This window comes from Poecile atricapillus, chromosome 12 (genome assembly GCF_030490865.1).
Source record: "Poecile atricapillus isolate bPoeAtr1 chromosome 12, bPoeAtr1.hap1, whole genome shotgun sequence".
Taxonomy (NCBI): domain Eukaryota; kingdom Metazoa; phylum Chordata; class Aves; order Passeriformes; family Paridae; genus Poecile; species Poecile atricapillus.
The window spans coordinates 12,517,162-12,542,898 of NC_081260.1; the positions used below are offsets into that span (position 1 = coordinate 12,517,162).

At 46.4% G+C, this 25,737-nt stretch overlaps 1 protein-coding gene across 2 annotated transcripts in view; it reads right to left on the reverse strand.

Annotated features, from left to right (window-relative positions):
• PLS3 (plastin 3) overlaps positions 1–24,273 on the reverse strand; it is a 50,113-nt gene extending 25,840 nt beyond the window's left edge. Inside the window, exon 1 of one of the 2 annotated variants that reach the window (XM_058847768.1) lies at positions 24,178–24,273. The gene's annotated coding sequence lies outside the window, so the exon portion shown is untranslated. Of the gene's footprint in view, positions 1–5,506; positions 5,622–24,177 lie in introns of those variants that run through there. The other variant, XM_058847769.1, reaches the window with a different exon arrangement.
• Positions 24,274–25,737: the final 1,464 nt, after the last annotated feature.

The window sequence follows — 25,737 nt, forward strand, 5'->3', positions numbered from 1 at the left end:
CACTGGTCAAAGGCACTGGCTGAAACCAGACCTTCACCACTCTTTGGTGATAGATGTCATCCTGGTAAGAGTGGTGATTAGGACATGCTACCCCATCTAGAGAAGCCCCACCATGGTGGTGTCTAACCCCTTACCGTCAGCATGATGATGCAGATTCTGAAATTAATTTGTTGCTCTCTGCACAATCGTGGTTCTTGTGCTCACCAATACTGTGGTGTTCCTATCCACTCAGGGAGCTGTTTCCCCTGCCTTGGGAAGAAAAGGGCACACAATGCTTTCAGCAGGTGTTGCCTTCTGGGGCTAGATTTGGCTGAGTAGCTGCATCTCTCATCTATGGATCTCTCCTTCAGTAAAGTTTTCCCAGCCCCACACACATCAGGCTCAACAGCAGTGAATCCACAGCTCTGCTGTCAGGTCTGCAGTGCTTTAACTATCACACACCACTGTACTCTAACCTGGAAAGCCATTACCCAAATCTAGTTTTATTTCACTCTTAATTCAGCTTTTCTTGGCCATGCAAAGCACCAAAAAACTCACCTCAACAGGCCAAGACCAACTACATAAATTCAATTTTAGTTCTGAATTACTTTAAGCTTGCCTGGATATTTGAATTGACCACCTTACACTACCCAGTTCTCCAGCTCTGGCTACTGCTAGCTCCAGCTACTGCCTTTACACACAGTATACCTTTTGACTGCCCCATGCTGGCTGTGTAGCCCACCAGACACATCACAGGGAAAAGACACAGGACTGCAAATAGGGATTCCCACTGCCCTGGCACCCTTCAAGTCACTTCATCCCAATTCCACATTGATATTACCTCCAGCTGCTGTTTCTGAAGCACCTCTAAACCAGAAGTCCCTTCAGCAGGTTTTGCTTTATATTCTTTCAGACTCCTGAAACTGTCATACGGGGAGAGGCAAGTTCCCTGCTATGTTTATGCTCACCTGGGAGTGGACTGTGAAACTTTGCTCCAGTTGTTGCACAATTCACACTGCTGCAGGGGAAAAATCTGCCAAATCCATCAGGAGCAGACACACATGTTGGAGTTAGTCACTGCTCTTAGCTTGCCAGAGGTTCTCTCTGGATTTGGAGGCATGTCTCAATGGGGTATCCACCTCTGGACAAGTCTATTCCTCAAGCAAATCCAGGTTAGAAGTTCAGTTTCTCCTGGCTAGACCTGCATAAAGTGATGTCAGGTAATCTTCTGAGCAGCACTTGGGTAGATGCCCAGCAGGGATCTGGGCTGCAGAGAGGCAGGGCCACTCCAACAGTATGGGAATGCAGAAAATCACTATTCCTGTGTCTTCTGCTCACACTTTCACCACTACCCCAACATCCACTGACAGCCTGGACAACCTGATCCTTCACCTTTTGCATGCTGGTCAAAGTGTTTTCTCTCCCTTCATGACAGAACCAGATTCACTAGCTTCAATCACCTTAAATCCTTAGTAAAAGCAACTGCTGAGCCATCAGGCAATTTACATGCCTTTGACAGCCCGGCACAGCCAAGGAAGCTCTTTGGGGTGTGGTCAGGCCTGGATAATGATCAGCATGATCAGAACCCTACACAAAACTGTAGCCAGCACCCAGAGAAAACCCAAAATCAGCATCCAGCTTGCTCACAGCATCAAACAGGAATCAGCCCCTTGATAAAAGCTCAGGGGAGCCATGTCCTCCACGGCAGCATCCAGAAAACTGAAAGCTGGGGTTATGAACAGAAATTCACAGGGATTCAAGTACACTAATCCCTCTATCTTACAAGTAGAGAAAACAGGGAGCAAGCAGCTGAGGATGCTTGGCCACGTGACACCAAATTGCCCAGAGGCTGGAGGGATGCACAAGTCAGAAGAACACAAATACTTCCACTCTAATTGCCCATGGAAAGGAAAAAATAAGCCCTTAGCCCTCAATGAAATTTCCCCCAACGCATCCCTGTCCTCTGAGCCAGAGCTGCCTCTCATGCACATTAATGGGTAAAATGCAATCCTGGAGCAGAGTGGATGGATGCTTGCTTATTCTCATCCACCAAGAAGAAGGCTGAACAGAACCATGAAACTGCTTTGGGACTCAAATGCAAAGAAGAAACACTAAAAGCTTTCTGCAGACCTTACACTCTTTGAAGGCTCCTGTCATGCAAGAGCAGGGCCAAGTAGATTGGATGGATGGCCACAGAGGAGACCAACTGCACTCACACACCTCTATCATGCTGCAGACTCAGAGCTATAGCAACAGACCTTGCCCAAAATCTATTACACATATCTACAGAATACTCATAATCCACAGGGCACAGTAGAAAACAGATAAAATACTGCTCAAGGCACCAATGAATCAATCCTTAAAAGCCTCTTTGACAAATACTCCTACTAAGTGTTGCATTTTGACACACCTCCAGTTTCAGCAGAGCAGCTACTCCAGGGTTAGAGAACATTTGAAATCATAACCCACTGGATTGGTTTAACTAACTTTTGAAATAGTTTGTTCATGTCAGTGGAAAGAGAACAGCAATAGTCTCATCACCTAGCTAGTACAACATGGAACAGGTGATCCTTTCAAGATGTGTCGGGAAAGGAAGAGCTGAACACTCATCTACCTGGAACTTGCAAAAGCAAGTAACATTCAGAGGTTATTTAAACTTAAATGCAAGAAGGTATAAGAGAGGGGGGCTGAGGTCAGGTGTCAGCTAATGGACTGAAACTCAGAAGGCTTCATTTAAATTCCTGGCTAAGGCACAGAAAAGTCATGCAAGCCTCTCAGGAAATTCTTATGTTGAAAGTAATTCTTATTCTTGAATAGTTCCCTAAGAAAAAAAAAGAGCAGCATTAACACTTCCTTCTGCTTATTTTGTACCTTAACCATAAATGTCTTCAAGCAAGGACCCATCTCTTACCACCCATTGCAAAAACTCAGCATCCCTCATTTTATGAGGGGACTCTCAGAGCAGTAATGTGAAAGACAGTGGGTTCCTTGCCAGCATAAGCAAGGAGGAATGAGGTTCACAAGGCTGAATCAGTGCGAATTTTCTTCCCCAGAAGTGACTGGGACCTGCTTGCTGAGACCTGCAGGTTACCCTCAACATGCTTTAAGCATGTGTCTCCTGATTTCCCAATATTCAGCCCCAAAGGAGCTCAATCCTTTACAAGGTGGGCTGCAGAGCTGAGTCTGCATCCTGGTTCAGGAGCAGCTGGATAAAGCCCTGCCAAGCCCATGCAGCCCAGAACACCCTCCATCCCCCCAGGACCTCCAGCTCTGCTCGCAGGTAGCGCCTCTGGCAGGTGAAGGGGCTGATATCCAGTGTGCCACGATAAAGCAAGCAGCATTACTCAGTCTGTTCAACTTCCCCCCGCCCAGCTGGGGGAATCAAGCAGATCCCTAAATTAAATCACAGTACAGTCACTGCTTATTCAACACCAGCAAACAAGCTCCTGCAAGCCAAACACCTGGCATGACGGTGCTGATCCCTGGCAAGCTGGACAATAGGGAGTTTCAGTATTCATTTTGGGAGGGTGGGTTCTGTGCAACCTTTTAGAAGGTACAGCTGTGGTTAAGCAGTTTGCAAACTGTTTTATCAGTTGAAGGTAAACAGAACTCTCTGGAAAGAGCACAGCCAAGGCTGAAATTCTGGCTGCCCAGATGATAAATATTCAGAGAAAAGTGTCAATTAATGTTTTCTTAAATAAAAAACAAAACACTAGAAACTACAAACTGTGCCCTAAGTGTTGTGACTGTGTTTCAAAAGTGTCTTAAACCCCAGGAATTTCAGTAACAGATCTCTAACTAGAAAAAGCTTCTGATAAAAGAAAAAACATTTTCCATCCTTCCGCTGTTGTCTGCAATCTTGTTTAGAAAGCACTTGGGAAAAAGGGAAAGAAGTCAAATTAATTTGTTTCAGAGCAAGAAAGCAACATTAGACTGCAATAAATCAGTGTCACTGCATAGCTGTCCTAGTGGCTTATGAAGTAGGAAAAATCTCTGTAAATCCACTACTTATTTACTGTAGAAGAGATGGTGTAGATCCCATCTACTCTACTCAAAATCCAAAACATTAATCCCAAAAATTAATATGAAATGGCCAGAAGTTTAGGAAAGCTGCTAGCTTTGCCTCCCATGAGGTTGCAATGACAGTGAAATCACATTTAGTCTGACTGCAGGGTGTTCCCCACACTCCTCTATAATTGAACTTAACGTGGGGAGGAGCGATAGGGAGCCAAAGACAGCAGTCGCCAGTTCAGGATCAGGCAAGCTCTTCTTCGTGACTCTTGGATTTTGGAGAAGCATTAATAACCTCCACAAAATGTTCTAATTAGCAGGTTTCAAGGTTAGGTCAATGGATCCAGCACCAAGGTTAGGAAAATGCATCAGGCACTCCTGGAGCTGAGCACTAACATCTCATTAGGTTCCTTCAAGCTGCTCTGCCTCCTCCTCCTCCTCCTCCTCCTTCTCCCTCTGTTTTGCAGCTCAGCCAATGCCCAATACCCCTAGGACAGATGTTGTGGTTAAAGAGACGTATGCACTGCAAACAGCATGCAACCTCATCATTACTTTGAATTTCAGGAGGGTGTGAGAGTCCTCCAGCTGTGGAAATCATTCTTTAGAGACAGATGCTTTGCAGAATAAATGCAGGGTAAAATGTCTCTTCTCAGCCTTCTGGCTAAGAGCAAGTATATTATCACTTTAATAAAACATAACTTAGCAAAAACCTCAGAGCAATACATTCAGTACAAACAAAATTAGGACATGAAGAAGCTATACTAGAAGTGTTTTACAGGTTTTTTAGACTAGTGAAGTTTTTAGCACAAAAAATTCAGTATTTCAGTTCAATACTTAAAAGCACTGTTATGCAAGTGTTTTAAGCTGGTAGGGACTACTAAAGTGTTTAGAGAGTGTCTACATTGGCTTCCAGCAACAGGTATAGCAAGCAAGATAAACTCCTCTCTTAGGAAACTAAATCCTACCAGCCTGTAATGCCTCCACAGCATTCAGAGCCCAACCTCTCCAGGTGAAACACCCCAAAAAGTTCAGCAGCCGCCACAGCCAGCAGCCTACAGCCATTTCACAAAAGCACTCAGAGATCCTCGCACTTTCTGCACAGCAGAGGTTTAAGTATTTAACACTTTAGCATGCAAGTTTAAGCAGTTCTGCTTTGTAAAAGCCTGCTGCAGACTGAGATGGAACAAGACTGTGTCCCAGAGTTCTGAGAAGACACACCCTCAGCCCTCGCCTGGAACACTGAACCCTCAGTGATGCAGTTGTGGCAGCCCTCGCCGCTGCTGTTCACATGCGTCAGGTGCACCGATAAATTCCAACTTACACACATCAAAACATGAAATTCGTTCTGCCCCCAGCTGTTCTCCTCTATCTACTACAGCAGCAGGAATTACAAGACTTTTTTTGGAGAAAAGAAAAGCAAAACAAGTCGTTGCAGGACAATCTCTGGCATCCGCAGCAGCAGGCAGCACCCACACACCAGCCCGCCCCGGGACACCCTTCCTCAAGCCTTCCTTACCTCTCCTCCTCTCTCCTCCCAGGGAAAGCGAATCCCTCGCCTGGCCTGAGCGCTGAAGCGTCTCCCACACCCCCAGCCCAGAGCTGGGCAGCCAGCATTCCTTCCTTCCTCCCTGCCTCCCCGCCCAGCGATGGGAGGTCGCTTCCCAGGGATGCGGTCACGCTGCCAAGAGATGCGCTCCAGGGCCCGAGCATCCCGCGAGCATCCCGGGAGCATCCCGGGAGCATCCCGAGGGGATCCTCCCCAACAGCTCCTGGTCTTTGACTGCTCGGCACGTGGGACCAGCAAGCGGTAATATAGTTTGCTTACCTAAAAGTTCTGTATTTTTTTTATTATTAAAAAACAAAACACAAAACAAAAAAAACCCCTCTACTGCTCTTTACTCTCTAAAATGAATGCACTTTGATTTGCTAGTTCTCAGCGTGTCCAGTCAAACAGAAACGCAAGCTTGTATTTGGCTTTATGTACTTATTTTATGGATGTCTTTGAAACAACCAGAAGCTCACAGACTACTAAGGATCCAGACCTATCTGGCCTTAGTCTGCACTGAAAGAGGATGCTGCCTGATATTTCACCTCTTATTTTCTCAACAATGAAAATAAAATATTTCTGAATAGATTAAATTAAATACAGAGTTCAAAGCTGGCCCATACTGTAATATATTGCATTACCTCAGCAATTAATCCTTGTCTGCTCTAGATGGAACAGGGACAGACATCTGCTGCTAGCCAGGAAGACACAAGCAACAGAAACATCATGTACTGTGTGTTGCTGATGCAATGCAGAGGAGCAGAATCAATCACCAGAAAGGTTAATTCGGCTTTTCAAACTATAGTAATATATTTCAGAGATTTCTGTTCCTGTTAAGTCCATAATGTTTGAGCATTCCTATAGCTAAAAGGAAACTATGTTATTTACTAATAAACACAATTTTTGAATTAGTAAAAAATTTGAAGAACTCATGACTGTTCTAAAAGTTATGGTCACTAGGTGATTTTTTTATTTCTCTTTAGAAATTACATCAGCCAGGAAAGTGAGTCACTGCCTGGTACCATTTCTTGGATATCACCTGAAAATTTAGCTTCCAGCTGTAAAGTTTAAAAAGAGGTATAAAACACACCCCAAAAAAAACAAAACAGAAAACCTAACCCTGAAGCCACAGCCTGCCAGCTTCCTCAGGATGGTAAACATCATGGAAACCAAAATAGAGGGTTTTATGCTCAGAACTGCAGCTGCAACTTGAAAGAAATTAGACTGAAAATACACTTCTGCAGTCCACGGAGCCCAGGCTGAGTGCACGTCAGACAGGGTTTAGGGAAGAGCAACTCTGCTCTGATTTGCACCAGCAACTGGCTTCAGCATCGCATCAGCCTCTGGGTGCAGGGAGCCCAACTGGCTGCTCTGACCAAAACCAGGGACTGCATCCAGCCTATGAAGTCTAGAGGCAAACATGCAACAAAAATGAAACTCATCTCATGAGTTTCTCATCCTACATCCTCCACTTTCCATCCTACACTTATTGCACAGCATAAATTTCATCCTGTAAGGGTTAGCAAGGCTTTGGGGCTTGATAGGTCCTGGGGAGAGCATGCCAGAGCTCCCAAATCAGGTTGTGACTTTCTATCAGTGGCAGAGCCATTGCACAAGCAATGCCTACTTTTTGGGGGCGAAAGAAAAGCCTCCTCTCCTTGTCTCCATCATCTAGCACTGCTGCTTACTTGCTTTTCTCCTTTCAGGTAAGTGTAAAGCATCCTCCAGGGCTATCAGGTATAATCATTCCCTCTGACTGAGAGGGAAAGGACATCCCTGCCTCGTCACTGGGTAGCACAGGTCCTCAGTGGCTCCACCACAAGGAGTTCAATTCATGCACAGTGCACGTGAAATACCCATCTTCTACATTTGCAAAGGATCAGAGATAGCCAGTTTTTCCAGAGCTTTGAGTGCACTCTGCTCTGTGAATACTCAAAATCCAGTCCTGGCGGTCCAACCTGCAATTACAGTCAAAGCTAAAATAGCACCTCGGCGGTGCCAGCACCACTCATCTCTACGTCATGTCCTGAGACTCAGCACACCGGGGTGTGGCGATGGCAGGCAGCAAACCCACAGCTCCCCGGGCACTCCCAACAGACTTCCTCGGCACGCCTGCTCCCACACCACTCCCCACACTCTTCCAAAATAGGATTTTTTTTTTTTTTTTGTAGAGACAGTGTACCAGAGTTATTTTCCTCTTCTTCCTGCTTTAGAAAAAGCCTTTTAGGGAAGAAGAAGGTGCCTGAGGTGCTCAGGTGACACAACCACTCCCCTGCATGGAACATTGTGATGTAGGTTTATGCACAAAGAGAACTTCCAGCACTGGCAGGATTCCTCCAGCACATCATTGCGCAAGGGGACACATCTCCTCCCCAGCTCCAGCTGCCAAGTTTCACTGGGAGGCCACTAATACATATTTGCCCTCCAGAAGGTACTCAACGATGGCTGTGGGAGCGGCAGCTGCTGCCGTCCAGGCGACAAGGGAGCAGAAAGGGTAAATTCAGGCGTCACCTTTCACCACAGACCCTCAAGAACTGACCCTTTGGCAAAGTTCTGGGGGAGGAAAGGAGCTGCTGGCCTTTGGCTACAGTCAGCTGTGTAGTCCCACTGCTCTCCCCAGTGAGTCCAGAAGAAGACAACCATCTGCTTCTGGACACCAAGTTTTCCTGCCCACTCCAAAAGTAGTGTTATCCTCACTAATGCCAAGAGATACCACGCCAATGTTGGAAGCTGTTTGAGACATCCATGGTGATGAACAAGTCCCTGGGCATGCTACATCTGTCCCAGTGATTTTTGGGATGGGTTTTAACTGCTGGCACTTCTAGCTCCTGCCTAAAATATCTTTTTGCTGGGATACAGCCAGCTCCAGTGTCAACCAATCAATACAGGGGTATAGGACATGTTGGTCTAGTATCTCCATACTAGAGAAACCTCCATAGCCAGAGGGCAGGGCCACAGCAGCCTGGGGAGATTCCAGAGCCAAGAGAGCCTTAGCAGACCTTGGCGAGCCTTCAGGAGCAGCAAAAGCAGCTCAGTCTCCTGCCTCTGCCTGCTCTGGTGCTGCAAAGCAAGTGTTTTCAGGAGCATCCCCTCTCCTTACAAACAAAAAAAAATCAAAAAAGGAAAGAGAAGAAGTTCAAAAGAATACCTAACTGAAAAACAGATAACTTAAATAGTCTACTTCACTACAGAGAAAAAACACCATGCTCTTTGAGCCAGGGCTTTAGAAAGCAAAACCACCACCCCATTTTAGACTGTGAGCATTTACCATGTGGAAGATATTCCCCCCCTTCAGTTCTGTCCACATTCTCTTTTAAATGTAAGGATTTTAACGAAATTATTAACAGATAGAAAGACTCTCACCTGTGCTTTTTGATATAAATTGAGGGTTTATGCACTTTTTGCTTTCTCCCTCACTGCCAACCAATGGCAGTGTAAATCCCATCAATGTAAACAGCTATGGGAACATATGACATGCCAGGAGCAAGCATTTGACCTTAACTCCTCAGTTTATCAGTCTTTTTAAAGAAAAAAACAGGTCCATCTTAGCTAGATTTCCCCCTTAAAAGCTTCCTGAGCTGCTCTGTCAGCGAGCCTGTCATCTGGAAGAAAGCAAGACATTAGTCAGGCTCATGCTTATTTAATAAAAACCTTCCATATGCAGGAGGGACTGAAAGTTGGCCTTTATTTAAAAAACGCCTGCAAACTTGACTATGATTTTGCAGTGCAAAACAGATCTGAGGACTTTCCCGATTTACCCTGTGCTCCACCAGTGCTCAGCTTAGCAATTAACCAGCTAATTATTCACAGCTTAGATCAGGCAGCCAAGCAGTCACCAAAGAACTCCACAAGTATGCCCAGATCACCACGAAAAGGATGTTTCATGTCTTGCTCTTTCATAAGGAAATCGGGAGGCTTCAACCATGTCAGCTCCAGGAAATGAGCCACAGGCAGATGATGCTGGAAGCAGGAGGCTTTATATTTAGTACTGAGTCACCACTTTATTAAATTCAAAAGACAAAAAAAGGTGGGTGTGGAGAGGGTATAAGTGGAAAAAAAAGCGAACAAGTTATTCTCTGAAGACCATGGGCCATGGGGAGTCTAGGGTTGGATGAGGGTTTTTTATAAAGGGAGAAAGAAATTAAGAGATTACCTGGAAACCCTTTCTGCACATCCACTGGAAAAGCAGCTGCCCGATGAGCTGCATTTCCCAGGGCAGAAGCCAGCACTGAAAACACCACAGGAGTCTGCAGTGCCTTTGGGATCTGTCTGGCCAGTCTTGCAGGCCTGAGCAGGGCATCACCAGCTCTGAGGCACTCTCCCATCCTTTCTGCTACATATTTGAGCCAAAGGAGAAGCCAGTGGAAGGAACTCCGAGTAGGGAATATTTTTAAGCCAGTCTTGCAGCTCCACCTAACCAATCACGAAGCGCACCTTGCAACAATCATACCCCAAAGAAAACACTTTGGGTGATTATAACAGCATCAGATGAAGCCTAATGACTGGAGCTTGGGAAGAGGAACTGCCCTGACACAGTAGAACTGCACCCAGGCAGGGCTGACATCATCCAAAGGCCATCCTGCCCCTTCTCCTCAGCACTTCAGTCCTCCCATCCTGGCTGGCTGAGGTCAAATGGACATCAGCACGAGGGAGATGAGGCAGTGGGCAGAGGGCCCACTGTTAGCACAGCATCCCAGTTAGCACCAGCTCAGCCACGCCACAGACCAGGCCAGTGGACAAAGAGTGGCACCAGGTCTGGTAGGAGGGTCTTGGAAGCACAAACATACTTTTTTATCTTTCATCTCAGCTGCCAGCTCTGTCCATCACCAAAGTCTGCCCTTGCCATGACTCAGGCAATCTTCTGCCCTCTTGGAGAACATGCTCCAGGTGACTATTCACCTTCAGTCTCTACTCAAGGAAATAGTATTTTAAACTAGAACTGCACTATTGCAGAACACAAGTGACTGTTCACACAGTATTTCTGAACAGGGAGACTGTTCTGATCCATTTTTGGCAACACGCAGTTTAGACACATCTACAATGAGAAGCATACAGCATTCATGTGGACTGCATCCTCATGGAATGTATTAATATGGAAAAGCTGCAATTTAATAGTAATGTAGTTCTTTGAACTAAGGCCTTTTGACATACACTGAAGAAAGTTTTAAGAAGCACCAAAAAAACAATCATAATGCAAATGGTTGCACAATGCAAATTACAAGAGTACAGATTTGTTTAGAAGAGGTCCATATTTTCATACAAGTCTGTCACAAGCCTTTTAACTTTCCATCAGTGATAAATACTCTGCAGCCTGAGCAGCAGCAACACTTTTTACAAAGTTTTCAGCTACTTGAGCCAGATTTCTCCCCTGAGAAGATTCACTTCCTAAGTACTAAAATATAAATACTGCTACCAAAGCCAAACACTGCACCTCATTTCAACTTAAAAAAAAGCCAACTGAAAACAAGAGCTTTCTCTAATGCCAAATACCACCAGGGACTTGCCTACAGGAGTACCCTATTAGATTACTAATAAAATAGATGTAATCTCCAAAATAAAATTATAGCAATATAAAAGATGTGGTTTGAAAAATAGATTCATGGACTATAGCAAGACTGGCAATTATGCAGAACCAGAGGTCAGAAACTGCTTAATACCTTCCACCTATATGCAAGAAGAGGTTACACCTCTGCAATCATAGCCTGCTCCAGCCACCAAATGGACATTTGGCCAAATGCTGACCACTGTGCAGACCAGTTTGCTGCACCCACTCCTGGCCAGTGGGAGGCTGTGGGAGATTGCCACTGGGTGGCTCCTCAGTCCCACACAACCCACCTACATCTGCAGGTGAGCTCCCACTGTCAGAAAGGTTTCAGGTACTGACCAGCCTGGGCAGCAGCACACACACCCAGCCCATCCAGGGAGGATCTTCAGGAAGGGACTGGTATCTCATGATGCCAGAAGCACGTGGCTCATCATATTGTGCAAGGGGGCCTGTAAGTTCATCTGTATTGAACTAGTCCAAAATCCCATCTCAAGGGATGTTGAAGCTTTTTCTGGTATTTAGCTCATGCACTTGTTGGCTTCCCTCCAACTGCTCTTTTTCTCAGACTCCAACAGAAAGTCTCCTGTAGGACAGTCCTGCTGCACAGGGTAACTCCAGGGTCTCCCACAACTACTGCATTCTTTTCAAATATGTAGAAAGGTGGGCTAGAGTTGGATTACCACTCACACACACACTCTAAGTTGTCACCCATAGCCTTCAGGTCCCTTGAGTGCAAGCTTCACCACACAGCTCATTGCACTGTTGATTAGTAAGCCATCTCACATTCTCCAGACAATAAAAAACAGCTACTAGTAGCAGACTGATCTCTGTGCTATGAAGCCAGCCTTTGCTTTGACAGCAGATTTCTTATATTCTCTAGTCTGTTGCTGCTGTTGAGTTTAATGCTTTGCGAATTAGTATTAAAGAAATCAGTATTAAAGAAATTAATATTTATTAATTAGTTGATTAATTAGTATTAAAAAAACCCTCATCATAGAAGCTAACAAAACAAAAGCAAAAAAAACCAAACATCTACAGATCCTACATAAAGCCAAACAAGGCATAGTATTTTATAGAAGGCATGAAGCAACTTTGAAGTTCAGGCAGAAGAGGTAGATATATCGCTGGGAGCAATGACACCGAAGGTTCAACATGGATTACACCAAAGAGGTCCAAAAGCTGAGCAAGAATATCAGCTGTGTGAAAGGGCAATGCACTGAAGAAAGTGCAATGCCTTGCCATATGCCAAGTTGATATCAAACCAATGCACAGAGCTTTAATTGCTAAAGTGAATCATTGACTACTGGTTGTAAAGGCTCTTGCATAACAGCAGGTTTCAAGGACTGTATGGGGCAGAACCGTACTCCATTTCATGACTTTCAAAACTCTTTTTATAAAGACCTTCAGAACACAGGGAGCAAAGGGACCAACTAAAACAACCCTATATAACCCAGAAAAAGTGTATATACTACTTACAGAAAGAGGAGGAAGGGGAGGAAGGAATAAAAGTTGTTGTCATTAGTGATGGACCTAACTAATGTAGGCAGGGCACTGCCATTACCATCCATCCAGCACAGCTGCAGTAACTTCCAGCAGCTTCTTAGCTGAGCAGAAGCAATGTCAATTTTTCAAGTTTTCAGCAAGAAGTCTGACTATGCTGCCTGTGCTTGAGCATTTGGTTTATATAATACAGTGGCAAGAGCCCAGCTGGAAATCAGATCAACCAGAACATTACAGAAGGGTGGGCAAAAGAAGGGCAGGAGCAGGATTGCATAGGAACCTCCCATCCATGTCCCCAAGGAAAGCTTAGTCCCAGCCTCATCCAAACAGTGCAGAAAGGAACAGGCTAGAGTCTAGGTCAGACATTAAGGCTGCTTATTCAAAATATTTTCAGTCTTCAGAAGGCCCAGTTTCCCCTCTCTCCTTAGGGAGAGGTGAATTCTATCTAAGTGAGGATTCAGAAACTTGCTTATTATTACCAGGAACACTGAGAAACATGAATGCTCTTGTAAACGTATTTCCATTTGCTCTCTACTGACCTTCAGAATGTTGCTATCTCAGAAACAGTTCTTAAAAGCAAGGGTCAACTTTCTCCCTGAATGCCTGCCCAATACCAATCACAACAGGGTAACTTTATATATACCCACAACACCCTATGTATTCCCTAAAATAAAGTCCTTACGATCCATTCTTGGAGGAAAAAACCTTTTGTGCAAAATTCAGGAAAAACAGCTTAATTGCAATATTGTTTTGGAACTCACTTCCTTTATTTCTGCGACCAGCTGGAGACAAGCACCTTGTTTTATGCTGGGTCAAGTAAATGTTTAACTACAGGATTTATAGCAGAATATATACATGTATATATCACCACAGTACTACAGCTGGTCAGCAGTTATAGCACCAGGCAAACACTGGATTAGCCCAAGGAAAACAGGGATGGGCTAGAATATCAGCCTGCTCACTAACATCTTGCTGCAGAGGCTCCAAGGCAGGAGAGCATCCAAGCCGGTCCCTGGGACAAGACTCAGCATCCTGGAATCTCAAAACCACAGCCCTGTTCCAAACCCAAACAACACTCCACGAACCCTTCCTGGCTGATTAGCAGGAAGGAGCACAAGATTGCGATGGCAGCATAAACAAGGACCCAGAATTTACTATCTTTCAGACCCAGCTGAAGCACCGCTTCACAAAGCATGAACGCCAATTACAGGGATGGATAGCTTGAATTCAAATTTCCACTTGGTTAGTGCTGCACTGGACAGACTGAGAACTTTGGTGCTTGCCCAGCAGTTTCATCTGCCGAGAGGGGCTGCACCAAGATCTTCCATGAAAAAAGGATCAGAGACTGTGAAAATCCATGGGACCTCCTCCAGTTCCTGACATTCCCAGCAGGTCAAAGGCAACATGTTCAGTCCTACTGTTTGCGAAAGTAGAGCAAGACACTCTTCTACCTCACAGTACACAGGAGACAGTGGAAGAGGCAGATCAGCAACCCCTCCTTCCCTGTTATTTTGAGCAGAATCCATGGAGCAGAAGTCCTGGTATGTGGGCTTCTGCTACCAGGGCTGGAACTGTACCACACGCACCAGCAACATCACTGAGGCAAAGATCAACACAAACATCAAAAAACCCCAAATCTGATCAAAAAAGGTACTTTGAGGGAATGAGCACATAGGAAAAAAGATCTGAAAACTGTAACTAAAGTTAACACAACAGGCAAGGAAGAATATTGAAATGGCACACAGGTGACTGCAAACTTGTTTCAGGAACAACCCACTGCACATCACCTTCCATCTAATCCAGACAGGATACAAGCTTCTGTTATCCATGGTCATTAAACTGAATTTCAAAAGTCTTGTGTGTTCAGCTCTGGAGAGCCCCTAATTTAGTCATTAACATATTGGCAAAAATAAGCCACATAATGCAGAATCACGTGCCTTCATATTTGCTTTCTAGCATAGAAATACTTCTCATATGTTGATCTTCAGGAAAAAAAAAAGCAAGGGAAAACAAAGGGGATTTTTCTAAAACTTCCTTTCCCACCACCTCAAAGAGACAACAATTTCAGTAGCAATCGAAGAGGACGTCCTCAGAATTCTGCAGTCAATTCTTTGTATTTTCCCCCTAGCAAGACAGTCTCCCCATCATTTGGACACAAGGCAGGAGAAGCAGTTCTAGCACACAAAACTCCAGCAGAAGCTGCATAGGCCAGGGGCAGGATTACCTACAGCATCTCTCTGAGCCACAGCCCAATTCTGGAGCTGTGAAACACTGATATAAGACAGCAGCATTTCTAATGTCACTCAGCCTGTCTCATCTACCAGATTATCAGATCTTCTTTATGTTTTTCCTTAAGCTGGTGTTTTGCAGGTTTTTCCTTGTCTTGACCTGACTCTGCAGTGGGCAGCAACTCACTTTGCCTTGTGTAAGTTCCAGTATTTATACAAAATTTTTAAAGCAGCCTGGCTAGCATATTAAAAAAAAAAAAAAATTGGTTTCCTCTAGCACCAAAAAAGTCTGTAGTAAAGGCCTACCTGTAGGAGTCAGTTTTTCCACTTTAAGAATTTGAGATATGAATAAATAGCCCCTTGACTCTCAAAGTAAAAAACATGCAGCTGAGTGAGAAAGTGCTGAAAGCTCATCCCTAGGCTTTGGGGGAAATAAAATCCTTCTAGCATCCTTCTACAGTGTCATGACTATTTACAAAGGTTTTATGAGACAATACAATATTTCACATTTTTAAGTTTTTTTACAGTCTACTCTAGAATAGAATTAACAGAAACAGAACAGGCCAAGGCAGAGTCTACAGAAACTGAAGAGAAGGCAGCATTTTCTCTGATTACAGAGAGACCTTTGATCACCAAGGTCACATAAACCAGGCGCACAGAGCATGCTAGTCATTACCAGCCATGGAACAGGCACTGGGCAGAGTCTCCCTGCCCTCCTCCCATCACACTCCCCTGCTCATTTACTCCCACCCCTGCCATAAACAGCCATAAAGGCTGTGGCTAAGCTGGAGGAATTGCCAGGCAGCACTGCCTGCTTCCAGATCCTGGGTCAGCTGCATCCTGCCTTTCCCCACGGAGAGGGCTGGAGCCGGCCAGCAGCACTTCTACCAGCCTGTAAAAGCATTCCCTGCCCCACCAAGCACAGCCAAGGACAGTGGAAAACAAATGAAACAACGCAAGACGCCAACACTTGAGGTTCATGAGGCAGAGAACAGATGCCCAGAGCAAGGATACACTCAGATCTTCCCTCTGCTATCCCATGGCCAACCACTCAGACTTGCCTAAGAAGCTTGGGTTTGAGGCCTGGCTTTTCCAAGAGGCAATGGGGGAATGAGATCACCACACCAGATACAGCTCAGCCTCTTGCCCTCAATGCTTTTCCTGTTTTATAGAGTGAGGGAGGAGTGCAGCTCAGGTCTGGACAGACAGGACTGAGCTGGAGGCTGTGGGGCAGTCTCTGCCCACTGGACGTCCCTGCAGCACCTGAGCTGAGACATTCCTGAAGCGGCAGCCCAATGCATAGCTGTGGGTAGAGCTCTCCATTTCTTCAGGCCCCTCAAGAAACACAGCTAAACTTTAATCAACATCTAAGGTAGCTACGTGGTTGGCAGTCAGACATCTGGCTCTACACCTTTCCAACAGTGGCCACCTTAGCGCTTTTGGATTAATTAGCAGCAAACAGATTTTCTGAGGTATTTTATAGCTGAAGGGCTTCCTGTGGCTGCCAATGCCCCAGAAATCAAGACATAGATGTGTTGTGTACAGTTTTCAGCCTGATGAAAAGAAAGACTATTTTTAATCCTAGCCTACGTAGGGTGGGGCTCAGTCTCCAAGCAGGCCAAAAAAGCCACTATAATCCACAAGACCAATGCCTGGCAATCTTTGTTTGCAGGCTGATGTCTGTTCTATTTTGGGGATGGGAGGAATTTAGAATAAAAAGATATATAAATTAAAAACAAAGGAGGCTATGAAAATGAATAGAGGGAAGGGCCAGACTTATCCTGTGTATTTTGGTCTAAAGAACAGGGCTCTAAAAGAACACAAATCAGAATTACTCTATTTTGCATTTCCCACGGCAGTTTATAATTTATAACATGGGGTGAGGAGACTACAGCCCCAGTATATTTTTTACAGGAGGAAAAGCCAATCCACATCTCCTTGCACAGCAGTGAGACCCTTGGGAGGATGAGGCAGGAAAACAGTCACCAGCCATAGACACACCACCAGGGTCCCATACAAGGTTTCCTATCTCAAACACCAACAAAAAAACAACAGCTGTTGGGACATTTCACTGTTTTGTGCAGTTGGGACTGCAAAAAAGGCAAAGCAGAGGATTGGAAAAGAAGGCAAGTTTTGCTTATTTAGGGCTTATGGCCAACAGGCAATCAACCCACTAAAAGCAGAGATTTTTTGGACTCTCAGCACCTAAACTAATCCAAGATCACAATGACTTCAGAAGTAACATACCAGTAGGTTTTATTTGTTACAGACCTTGTCTTACCTTGGCATTCAAGCCAACTCAACACAGCCACTTCCTTTGCCACATTAGCCCCACATTCCTTGCACAGGTCATTTGTCTAAAAGCAGATATAGATAGCCTCTCTCACTGTCTTCAGGTGCCCTTTTACCACCCAGCCATAAACTGTGAAACACTTGCATAGGCATCAGCATCTCTACAGCTCCTTCTTCACATGGCCAGGGCTGGATCATTAACCCAGCTACAGAAGTCTGCAATTACTTCTCTTGGCCGAATGCAGAAGGGGCAGGACAAAGAGATGGTACACTGGAGTAAGTGGAGGACCAACAATGATGAACCTCAAGCACTGCTATCACTTTGGTCACAGACATCTTTAGGAAAAAAGCCAACATCTAAGCAACATTGTGAAGTTTAACCCAAACATTATAAGCAGAGCAGAAAAACTGAATGTTGAACACCTCAACACATGATTATGGAGAACTTCACTCCATCCTTCCTTATTCTACACATAAGTGACCTCATCAACTACCTCCTCTCTCATGTACATCACTAAAGGCAGTATATGATGAGGAAACAGTTTATGAGGCAGTTAAGTCTATTGTCAGCTTTAAAAAGAAAAAAAAGCTTACTTAAAACATCAGTAATTAGGCCGCCCACAGAGACACTACACTTTATCTTCTCTTGAAGATCACAGTAATAGTCCCTCTTCCCAGCTATTCAGTGGGGACTCCCAGCAGCATCTGTGAGCTGTCACTCTTTTTACAGGAACAAAAAACCTACTGAAGCGGCAGGAAAAACAGCTGTAAGCATTTCAGAGAAGGAAATGAGACAAGGAGACTGGTTAGAAGCATATGGCCCATACGGGTTGGCATGAGCAATCGGCAGCAGTCCTAACCAGAGCTTCCCATTTCAGACAGTTATCCTGCTCCCCACATCCTCAGACACATGTCAAACCAATCATTATTTTATTTCTTCCATACTAACTCCCAAATGTCAGTAGTGCACAGGCCACCACAGCCCATGAGGACAGCCTGGATGTTGCAGGAGGAGTCAATTTGCCCCCAGGAATGTACACGATGCCCAGCAGCACAGGTGCTGGAGTGCAGACCAGCCAGCACAGGGGGACACATGGAAGAGGACCTGAGGCAAGCAGCCCACCTGCCAAGGATGCTGCATTTCATGGGCAGTGGTCACCCTCATGGCTCAGCTGCTGAAAGGTAGAGACAAACTAACAGGAATCAGTTGGCAAAACAAGCAAAAAGAACAACTGTGGACAGCTCCATCTCTGCTGATTGCAGCTCTCCTGGCAGCATGGAAGCCCCCTTTTCATCATCATGCCACTCACAAACACAGTGTAAAACTAGCTTAAGTAGCCCAGGCATGAACCCACAAACCCAGACAGGAAACCCTAGCTGTTAGAGAACATGTGATATAATTCTTCCAAGCAGGTCAGACAGGACTTGCTTATCATCCTTGGCATTTTTAATCCATTACCAAAAAAAGCCAACGGATTATAGATTCCCAGGAGACCAGTGGATGCCACAGTAACTGAGTGGAATAGCTGGCCACCACAGCTCAGCACCCTGCCCAGGGAAGTCCACACCCCTGACGGGAACAGAACTGCTGGGAGAAGGCAGAGCAGCCAAGCAAACAGGGTGATGACAGGGCAGCTGCTGGTCACACTGATGTCAGTCGTGGTCAGCACCCATGTCAGATGTGCCCATGGAAGAGCTCTATCACCTCCAGATCAAACAGCAGGGCACTAGCAGAGCACAGATGTGTATGCCACCTTCTCCCACCCCACTCTCCAGCCCTATTAGGTGGAGACCTCTGTCTTCAGCTCCATCAATTAACCACATTTTCTTGTTTAGCTGGTACAGGTTGCTCTTTATGTGGCTGGCAAGATGACACAGGAACACACCAAACACCTGAAATCTCAAACACAGCACCTGCTGCCCTGATTGCGCTCTGCAGCCACAAGCACACTAGTCCCATCTTTCGGCTATAATCAAATCATCTCTTCCAGCAACAGTTACAAGAGTGGGTCTCATCACCCTCCCCAGGCACTGTCTCCAGTGTCACAGCACACCCACCCCAGGTGTGCCAGTGCCATTTGCCAGTGGAGATGGGGTGGACTGGCAGCTGCAGCACAGTGAGACAAGGAAGGAGGATTTCTGACAGCTAGGATCCCCTGTCCCCATGCTTGATGGCACAGCGTGGCAATGCCAGCCAGATAAAGCAGAGGAAATCTACACCTTTGGCTCTTCATTTGGGAAATATTTGCACAAACCAGAGGACTTTTCACAGATCATTCTGCAGCACTCCAAGTGGATCTCAACACATGGAAAGGTGCTATCCAAGTCTCCACTTCAGAGAAACTTGACCTAGAAGCAGGCAGGATATCCAGTGCAGGAAACACTAGGTCAGGCTTGACCCATCACCTACAACTTTCAGCACTGAAGAGCACAAAGCAGGCAGCAGCTAAGACTGAAGCTGAACTAATGCTGCTGTGTCTAAACACCACCCACCTCATACTTACTCCCTGCACAGACCACACCAGAGATACCTATTTTAATTCCATAAATCCAAGAGAGACAGTACACCCACAGGAACACCCAAACCCCTGTGTATGGAGCAGGGGACACAACACTAGTTCATTCATGACCAGCAGTCACACAGCTGAATGCAATTAGAGCAGCCCAGTCACTGTCAGCTGAGCTGCTGCTGCTCAGAGGACCTCCAGGATGCCCCCTGAGCATCATCTCTCCCAGCCACAGCACCCAGGACCCAGATGTTGGACCATCACCCAATTGCCTTCAGCTTTCACACTTCCCACCTACTTACCCACCAGCAGCAAGAGCAGCAGGCAGCTCTGGGTTAGGAGAGAGCTTTAATGGTGCAAGCAGGGACAGCTGATTCTGCACAAGAGTCTGAGCAACTCTCTGGGATGGTCACAGGGGAAATAGTCCTTTCATGCCCTCCCCTACCAGCAGTGCTGAGGGCAGAGCTCTGCCAAGACATTACCCACCACAAACACAACCACTGCTGCTTGTGCAATAATCCAATTCCCAAAGTGCCAACAGGAATGCATGTGCAAAGATGTTGACAAATGCCTATCAAGGGGCTTAGAGGCCAGGGATAGGTGATGTTGTGACATTTGTCACAGTAGCCCAACAAATACTGGTTTAATTCAACCTTGCATCACCCTCATTACAAGAGCTGATCTCAGTTTTGCAACATGGGTGAAAAGAAAAGGATATTCAGGAATGTTTTGCATTTGGTAAACTTTTTCTTTTTCTTTTTCTTTTTCCTTTTGCTGTTTGGTAAACCTTTAAAATTCAGTATCCACCTTTTACACATCTGCTGGTAGGGGTTTCTAGATTCATGTTTGGCTTTTTTGATGTAAGTAGCAACTCTAATTACTTCATGAGCTCAGTGTCCAAAAAGACACAGATTACTAAATGCACACTAGTACTTAGTCCAAAAAGTGCTGACCATGCAAAGACTAGTCATTGGTTGATAAATATTAACATATCATGTTGTGGCTATTCCCAATTTCACAGAAAGTTAAAAATTAATATCTGTTATTGCAGCAGGCAGGATGATAGCTTGTCAGTCACATGTTTAAACAGCTGGCCTGGAGAGATGAGAATCTGTGGTTTTTTATGTTGAATTGCTGCTCTAATATATGTGGAGGCAGAATAATATCCAAAGCCTGAACAAAACATCAACTTAAACCATGTTTCTTTTGCTGCTTACTGCTACTTGGTCGGTGGTACACAGATAAAAACCAAATAGCAGCTGCATAAATTTCACCTGTCCAACCCTCTGCAAACTGCACAGGAACACTGTAGCAGCTGGCACCTCCCTCATTCCTTTCCCACCTTTACTTTGCACTGTCTTTGTGATGAGAAGCACCACCACATCCCTGCACAGGGTTAAACTGCCTCCCAACGTGGCAGGTCAAGAGCTGCCCTTGTGAGCACCATTAGAGCCGGGACTGTGCTTTGCAGGGCACTGATGGATCTGTACAAAACCTGTGCTGGAATAATACGAGCAGGCTTGATGCTGCTTTTCCACCGCCTCCTCTGCCACAGGCAATCCATGTGCAAGAAAATCAAGCTAACAGGCCTGTATCTAAAGAGGGACAAATGTCCCCAGAGAATTCCAATCCACATCTCTCATCTCTCAATTTTATGAAACAAACAGATGCAAAACATTGTAACTTAAAAAAACAAACAAGCCCCAACCACAAACAATAAATACCTTATACTGATGTAAAGCAGAACTTACTTGGTCTTTGGCTCTGCTGAAAACACAGCCCCTTTGTGCTTCCCCACCTATTATTTCATGCTGTGTAAAATAGATTACCAAGAACATTATCTGTGTATTGGGACACGTCACCAAATAAATTACCACCACTTAAAGTATCACCACCAAGACAACCTCAGGTGTGAAATGAGCTACTGATCACATCATCTACTTAGATAAGGAAGTGCATTACAGTATCTATGATGGGCACACCCTCCCTAAACCCACTGCCAATCATGTAAAAGTATGTATCTTCTCCCAATGCACTGTGTTATACCTTGTCAAAAATGCGACTGCCATACTGAAGCTCCAAGTGGAGCACTTCCAGTTTTACTACACAAAGATAAAGTGGTTCACAAGGCACACAGATCACTTACATCACCAGCAGCTGCTTAAGCACAACTACTGAATTATCTGTCCCTAACATTCCTTCCAATCAGTCATTGAGCAGCTCTCTCCTTTGCTTCCCTAAAGTCAGAACTGTTGTATTTCCGCCTCTCCAAAGCCATTTTAAGTCACTGCACTAGAAAGCCAAGTAAACACAGGAAAGAGTTACTAGAAGATCCCGCATGAGTGGATTCAGTGCAAACTCATTTAACGAGGCTGCAATTCCTTCACTCACAATCCTAATCTCACAACAATTGAAACCCGGAGTAGAGAAGTCAGTAAGGGAGCCCCAGGGGAAGAGCTTCCTCTGCATTTATCCAAATACCTAATGAAGTCATCAGTCCACTGTGAAGCTCATCTAGCCAAAACTGGTAAATAGGTTTCTGGAGTTTGGGGCATTCTTAATCTGGGGAGATGTGTGAGTATTTTACAGGAGAGGAAACTTCATCAGATTAATTCTGATAAGAGAACAAAGACCCTGAATAAACACAATTCTTTATATCTAGCAGTGAATAACCAAGTTTAATAATCACATTATGATCTCTTAACTCAGACAAAGAATGAGTAATTCATCTTTCACAAGCAAAAAATTCCTTTAAAGGAGCTTGGTTACAACCAAGCAACATCCTCAAATTGTTAAATCGTTGGCAAGATTAACTGGCTGTGACAACAACACCGTTTGGAAAATGTTTCATTTAACAAATTATTTTATTACTTTTTTTTTTCAAGAGTTATTTAGACGCAAACAAACAGGTCTGGAATTTTAAGTCTCTGTGTGTGCACACACCCCACATAAGGCCATCAAACACCCCCAGGGCAGAATCAGCTGCAGAATATTGCACCCAGGGGACCTGCCTTGTGTCCACTAATCCCCTGAATCACTGCTCTCCACTCACAAACTACCAGCAGCTTCTCTTTGCACAAGATTTCTTTTCAAAACAGACTGAATTTCTGTACATCATTATGCACAGCACTAGCACATGCTGATCTCGGTAACTATTCCCTCTTTATATCCAGGTTCCAGCTGTTGTCTTTAAAGTTACTCTGAGCAAGTCTCCCAGCATTAAGGAGTTTTGCTTCTCAGGTTACCAGGCTCACTGGAGAAGTCACAAGTGTTACTGGCTGGACAATGGCTCCAAGTTGTCATGCAAAAGCAATTTACTTGAGATATCTATTATCTTTTATAGTCGCTTCTACAGATTGACCAAAAACAGGAAGCCCAGCTCTCACATTCCACTGGAATTGTGTAACAGCAATAACAACCTCAAAGGCTGATTCAATGGCATTTGCTCAGATCTATACCAGCAGCTCTCCTGAAAAGAAATCAGTGAGTCCAAGCGATGCCCTGCTTGAAGGCGTGGATGCTCTTACAGAGCAGGCACGTGCAGCCTGACCCAAGGAAGCATTAACTGCAGCTCTGTTCCCATCCACACGTTTCACCACTATTTCTACTTAGAAAAACTTACAACAGGAGCACAGTCATGCCTGCAGAGTTGTTATCTCAGTGAGCACTGAGACTGGATGTTATCCATTACAATACTTGCAGACAACATCAGGATGCCCCAGCAAAGGGAAGTTTGGAGCTTTAAGTCCTGAAAAATTCCCTGTTCCTCTCTTTCCCTTCCCAGGCTCCCAACAAGAAGCCATTGTTAGGGGGAGTAGGGTGACACTTCCTCTCCTAGTCCAAATTAGAGATGTATAAAAATAAACCCACACAGCTGTCCCACGACTTCACTTTATTTCACCCCGCTTCAATTAGATGAGAAGTCGTTCCCATTTCCTCACGCTCTCTGCTTGGGGAATACTACCCTGCACAAAAGATAAAAGCGAAATACAAACCGAACCCCTTTTCAGAGCCGCTCCGCAGGAACCCACAGCGGGAAGCGGCACCTCCCCGCCCCTCGGCCGGGCTCTGCTCCTACCAACTCGCACAAAGCCTCGACTCTGCCGGGGCTCCATCCCAGCGCCGAGCCCCGCCAGCGGGCAGCGCATCCCCCGGGCCGCGCCCGGCCCGGCTCAGCCCGGGGGTGAAGTTTTCCGGGAGGATGAATCAGACAAGTGTCTTTTCATCGCCGCGGGGAGCTGGGAGCGGCAGCAGGAGCGCGCCCGGCGGACACGTCCCCCGCGTCCCGCCGGCACCGACGCGCTCCGGGCTCCGCGCCCGCCCCGGCTCCGCGCCCGCCGCGCCGCCGCCCTGCCCGGGACCCCCCGGGGACACGCCCGGCCGGCGGCGGCGCCGGGGGCAGCGAGGGCCGGGCCGGGCCCGGAGGAGCCGCCGGGGCCGCTCGGATCCCCGCCGCTGGCAGCGCCGCCGGGATGCTCCGCGCGGGCTGCCGCTCGTCCAGCGGCGGGGCGAGCGCCCGCAACTTTGGGCGAGTTGGAGCCGCGTTGGAGGAGCCCCGGGAGCACTCACCGTCCGTGCCGCTCCGAGCCGTCCCGCCGCTCCGGCCCCGCCCGCTGCCCGCGCTCGGCGCGCCCCGGCCCCGCCGCCCCGGCCCCATTGGGCCGCCCGCCCGCACATCACGGTGCCCCGAGCTGCGAGTGGGCGGCCGCCGAGTCACTCAGGGCAGGGCAGAGCTGAGCTCCAGCCAGGGCACGCCCCGTCCGCGTCCCTGCCGCCGTCGGGCTGCTCTGCCGCGGCTTCCCCCCGCTCTTCCCTGCCTTCATCGCTCTGGTGCCGAGTGTGTTCATCCTCCTGCCCTGCGTGTATCCCAAATCCCGCGCGTGCCTCGCTCCTGCCCGGCAAGCATCCCTCATTCTTCTGCTGTGTGCCACTCTCATCCAAGCAGGCATCCTTTCTTCTCTACGGGCATCCCTGCCGTCTGTGCTCGCGTCCCTCCTCCCCTGCAAGACTGTGTCCTGTCTCCCATGCACGGGCAGCCCTGGCTGCCTCAGCCCTGCCACGCAGACAGAGGAGCTATGGGCTTGCCTTGCAAATTCCCCTTGTCTCCTCAAGAGCAACCCTGCGGGCTGATGCCGAGGATGTCCAGGGAAAGCTGGTGCTGGTGGGCGCATTGGGCGAGGAGCTCCCCGGAGAGCAGAGCTGGGGCAGGCTCAGGGCCTGGCTCCTACCAGGAGTGAGAGGAGTGCAGGTACCTGTCCCTTGCACCCTGTTATTCTGTGCTCCTGGACAGAGAGCGTTGCCATGGCCTTTCCCCACACAGCTTCCAGCTGTCCAATTTGGGATAGGTGACCTCATAACTGCCCTAATTTCTACATTTGCTACACAGCTATTCACTCTGAAAATTGCTGGAAGGGTTCAGGAAATCAAGGGCCTTAGGGACGCTTTTGCGTAAAAGTGGTGGAGAACAGAAGTTAATCCAAATAGGCCTTGAACAGAGAAAGAAAAAGCAAACACCTGCTGTGGGAAGAAGGAGGTGAACAGAGAGAAGGAGATGGGGCCAGAGCTGCACTTCAGACCTGGGCCAGAAAAAGGGGAAGTTGTTTCCCCACATGGGAAACTTCACACTCTTGGCCGACGCTGGCACATCCACCAGGACCAGGAGAAAACATGGGTTCAGATATTAATACCTTCTTCTGGTTTTAGGAGAAAAGCAAATAGGCATTCAGGCCCAAAAACCCCTTTCCAGGCCAGAAGGATGCCCATGCCTGAAGGTGAGAACAGCACAAGGTAATAAATTCATATAACAACCAGGAACACTAATGGAAGGTGCTAGCTCTTGTATAATGTAAAAGCACATCTCATATTTTGCTGTTTAACTATTTTCCACCAGTGTCAGAAACTTGCCAAAAGGTGACAGTTACCTAACAGACTATTAATAGATAAGGCACACACCAGCATTAGATCATTCTTTCTCTTCTCTTTCAAACTTAAATAAATGTAGGGCATATTTAACTAGAACTGCCCAGTGAAATTGAGTGCAATGAGTACTTAGTTCTCTATGTTGGCAATGTTACAGGTGCACATTTCTGGATCTGAATTGCATAGTCGTATGTTATGAATTTTTATATG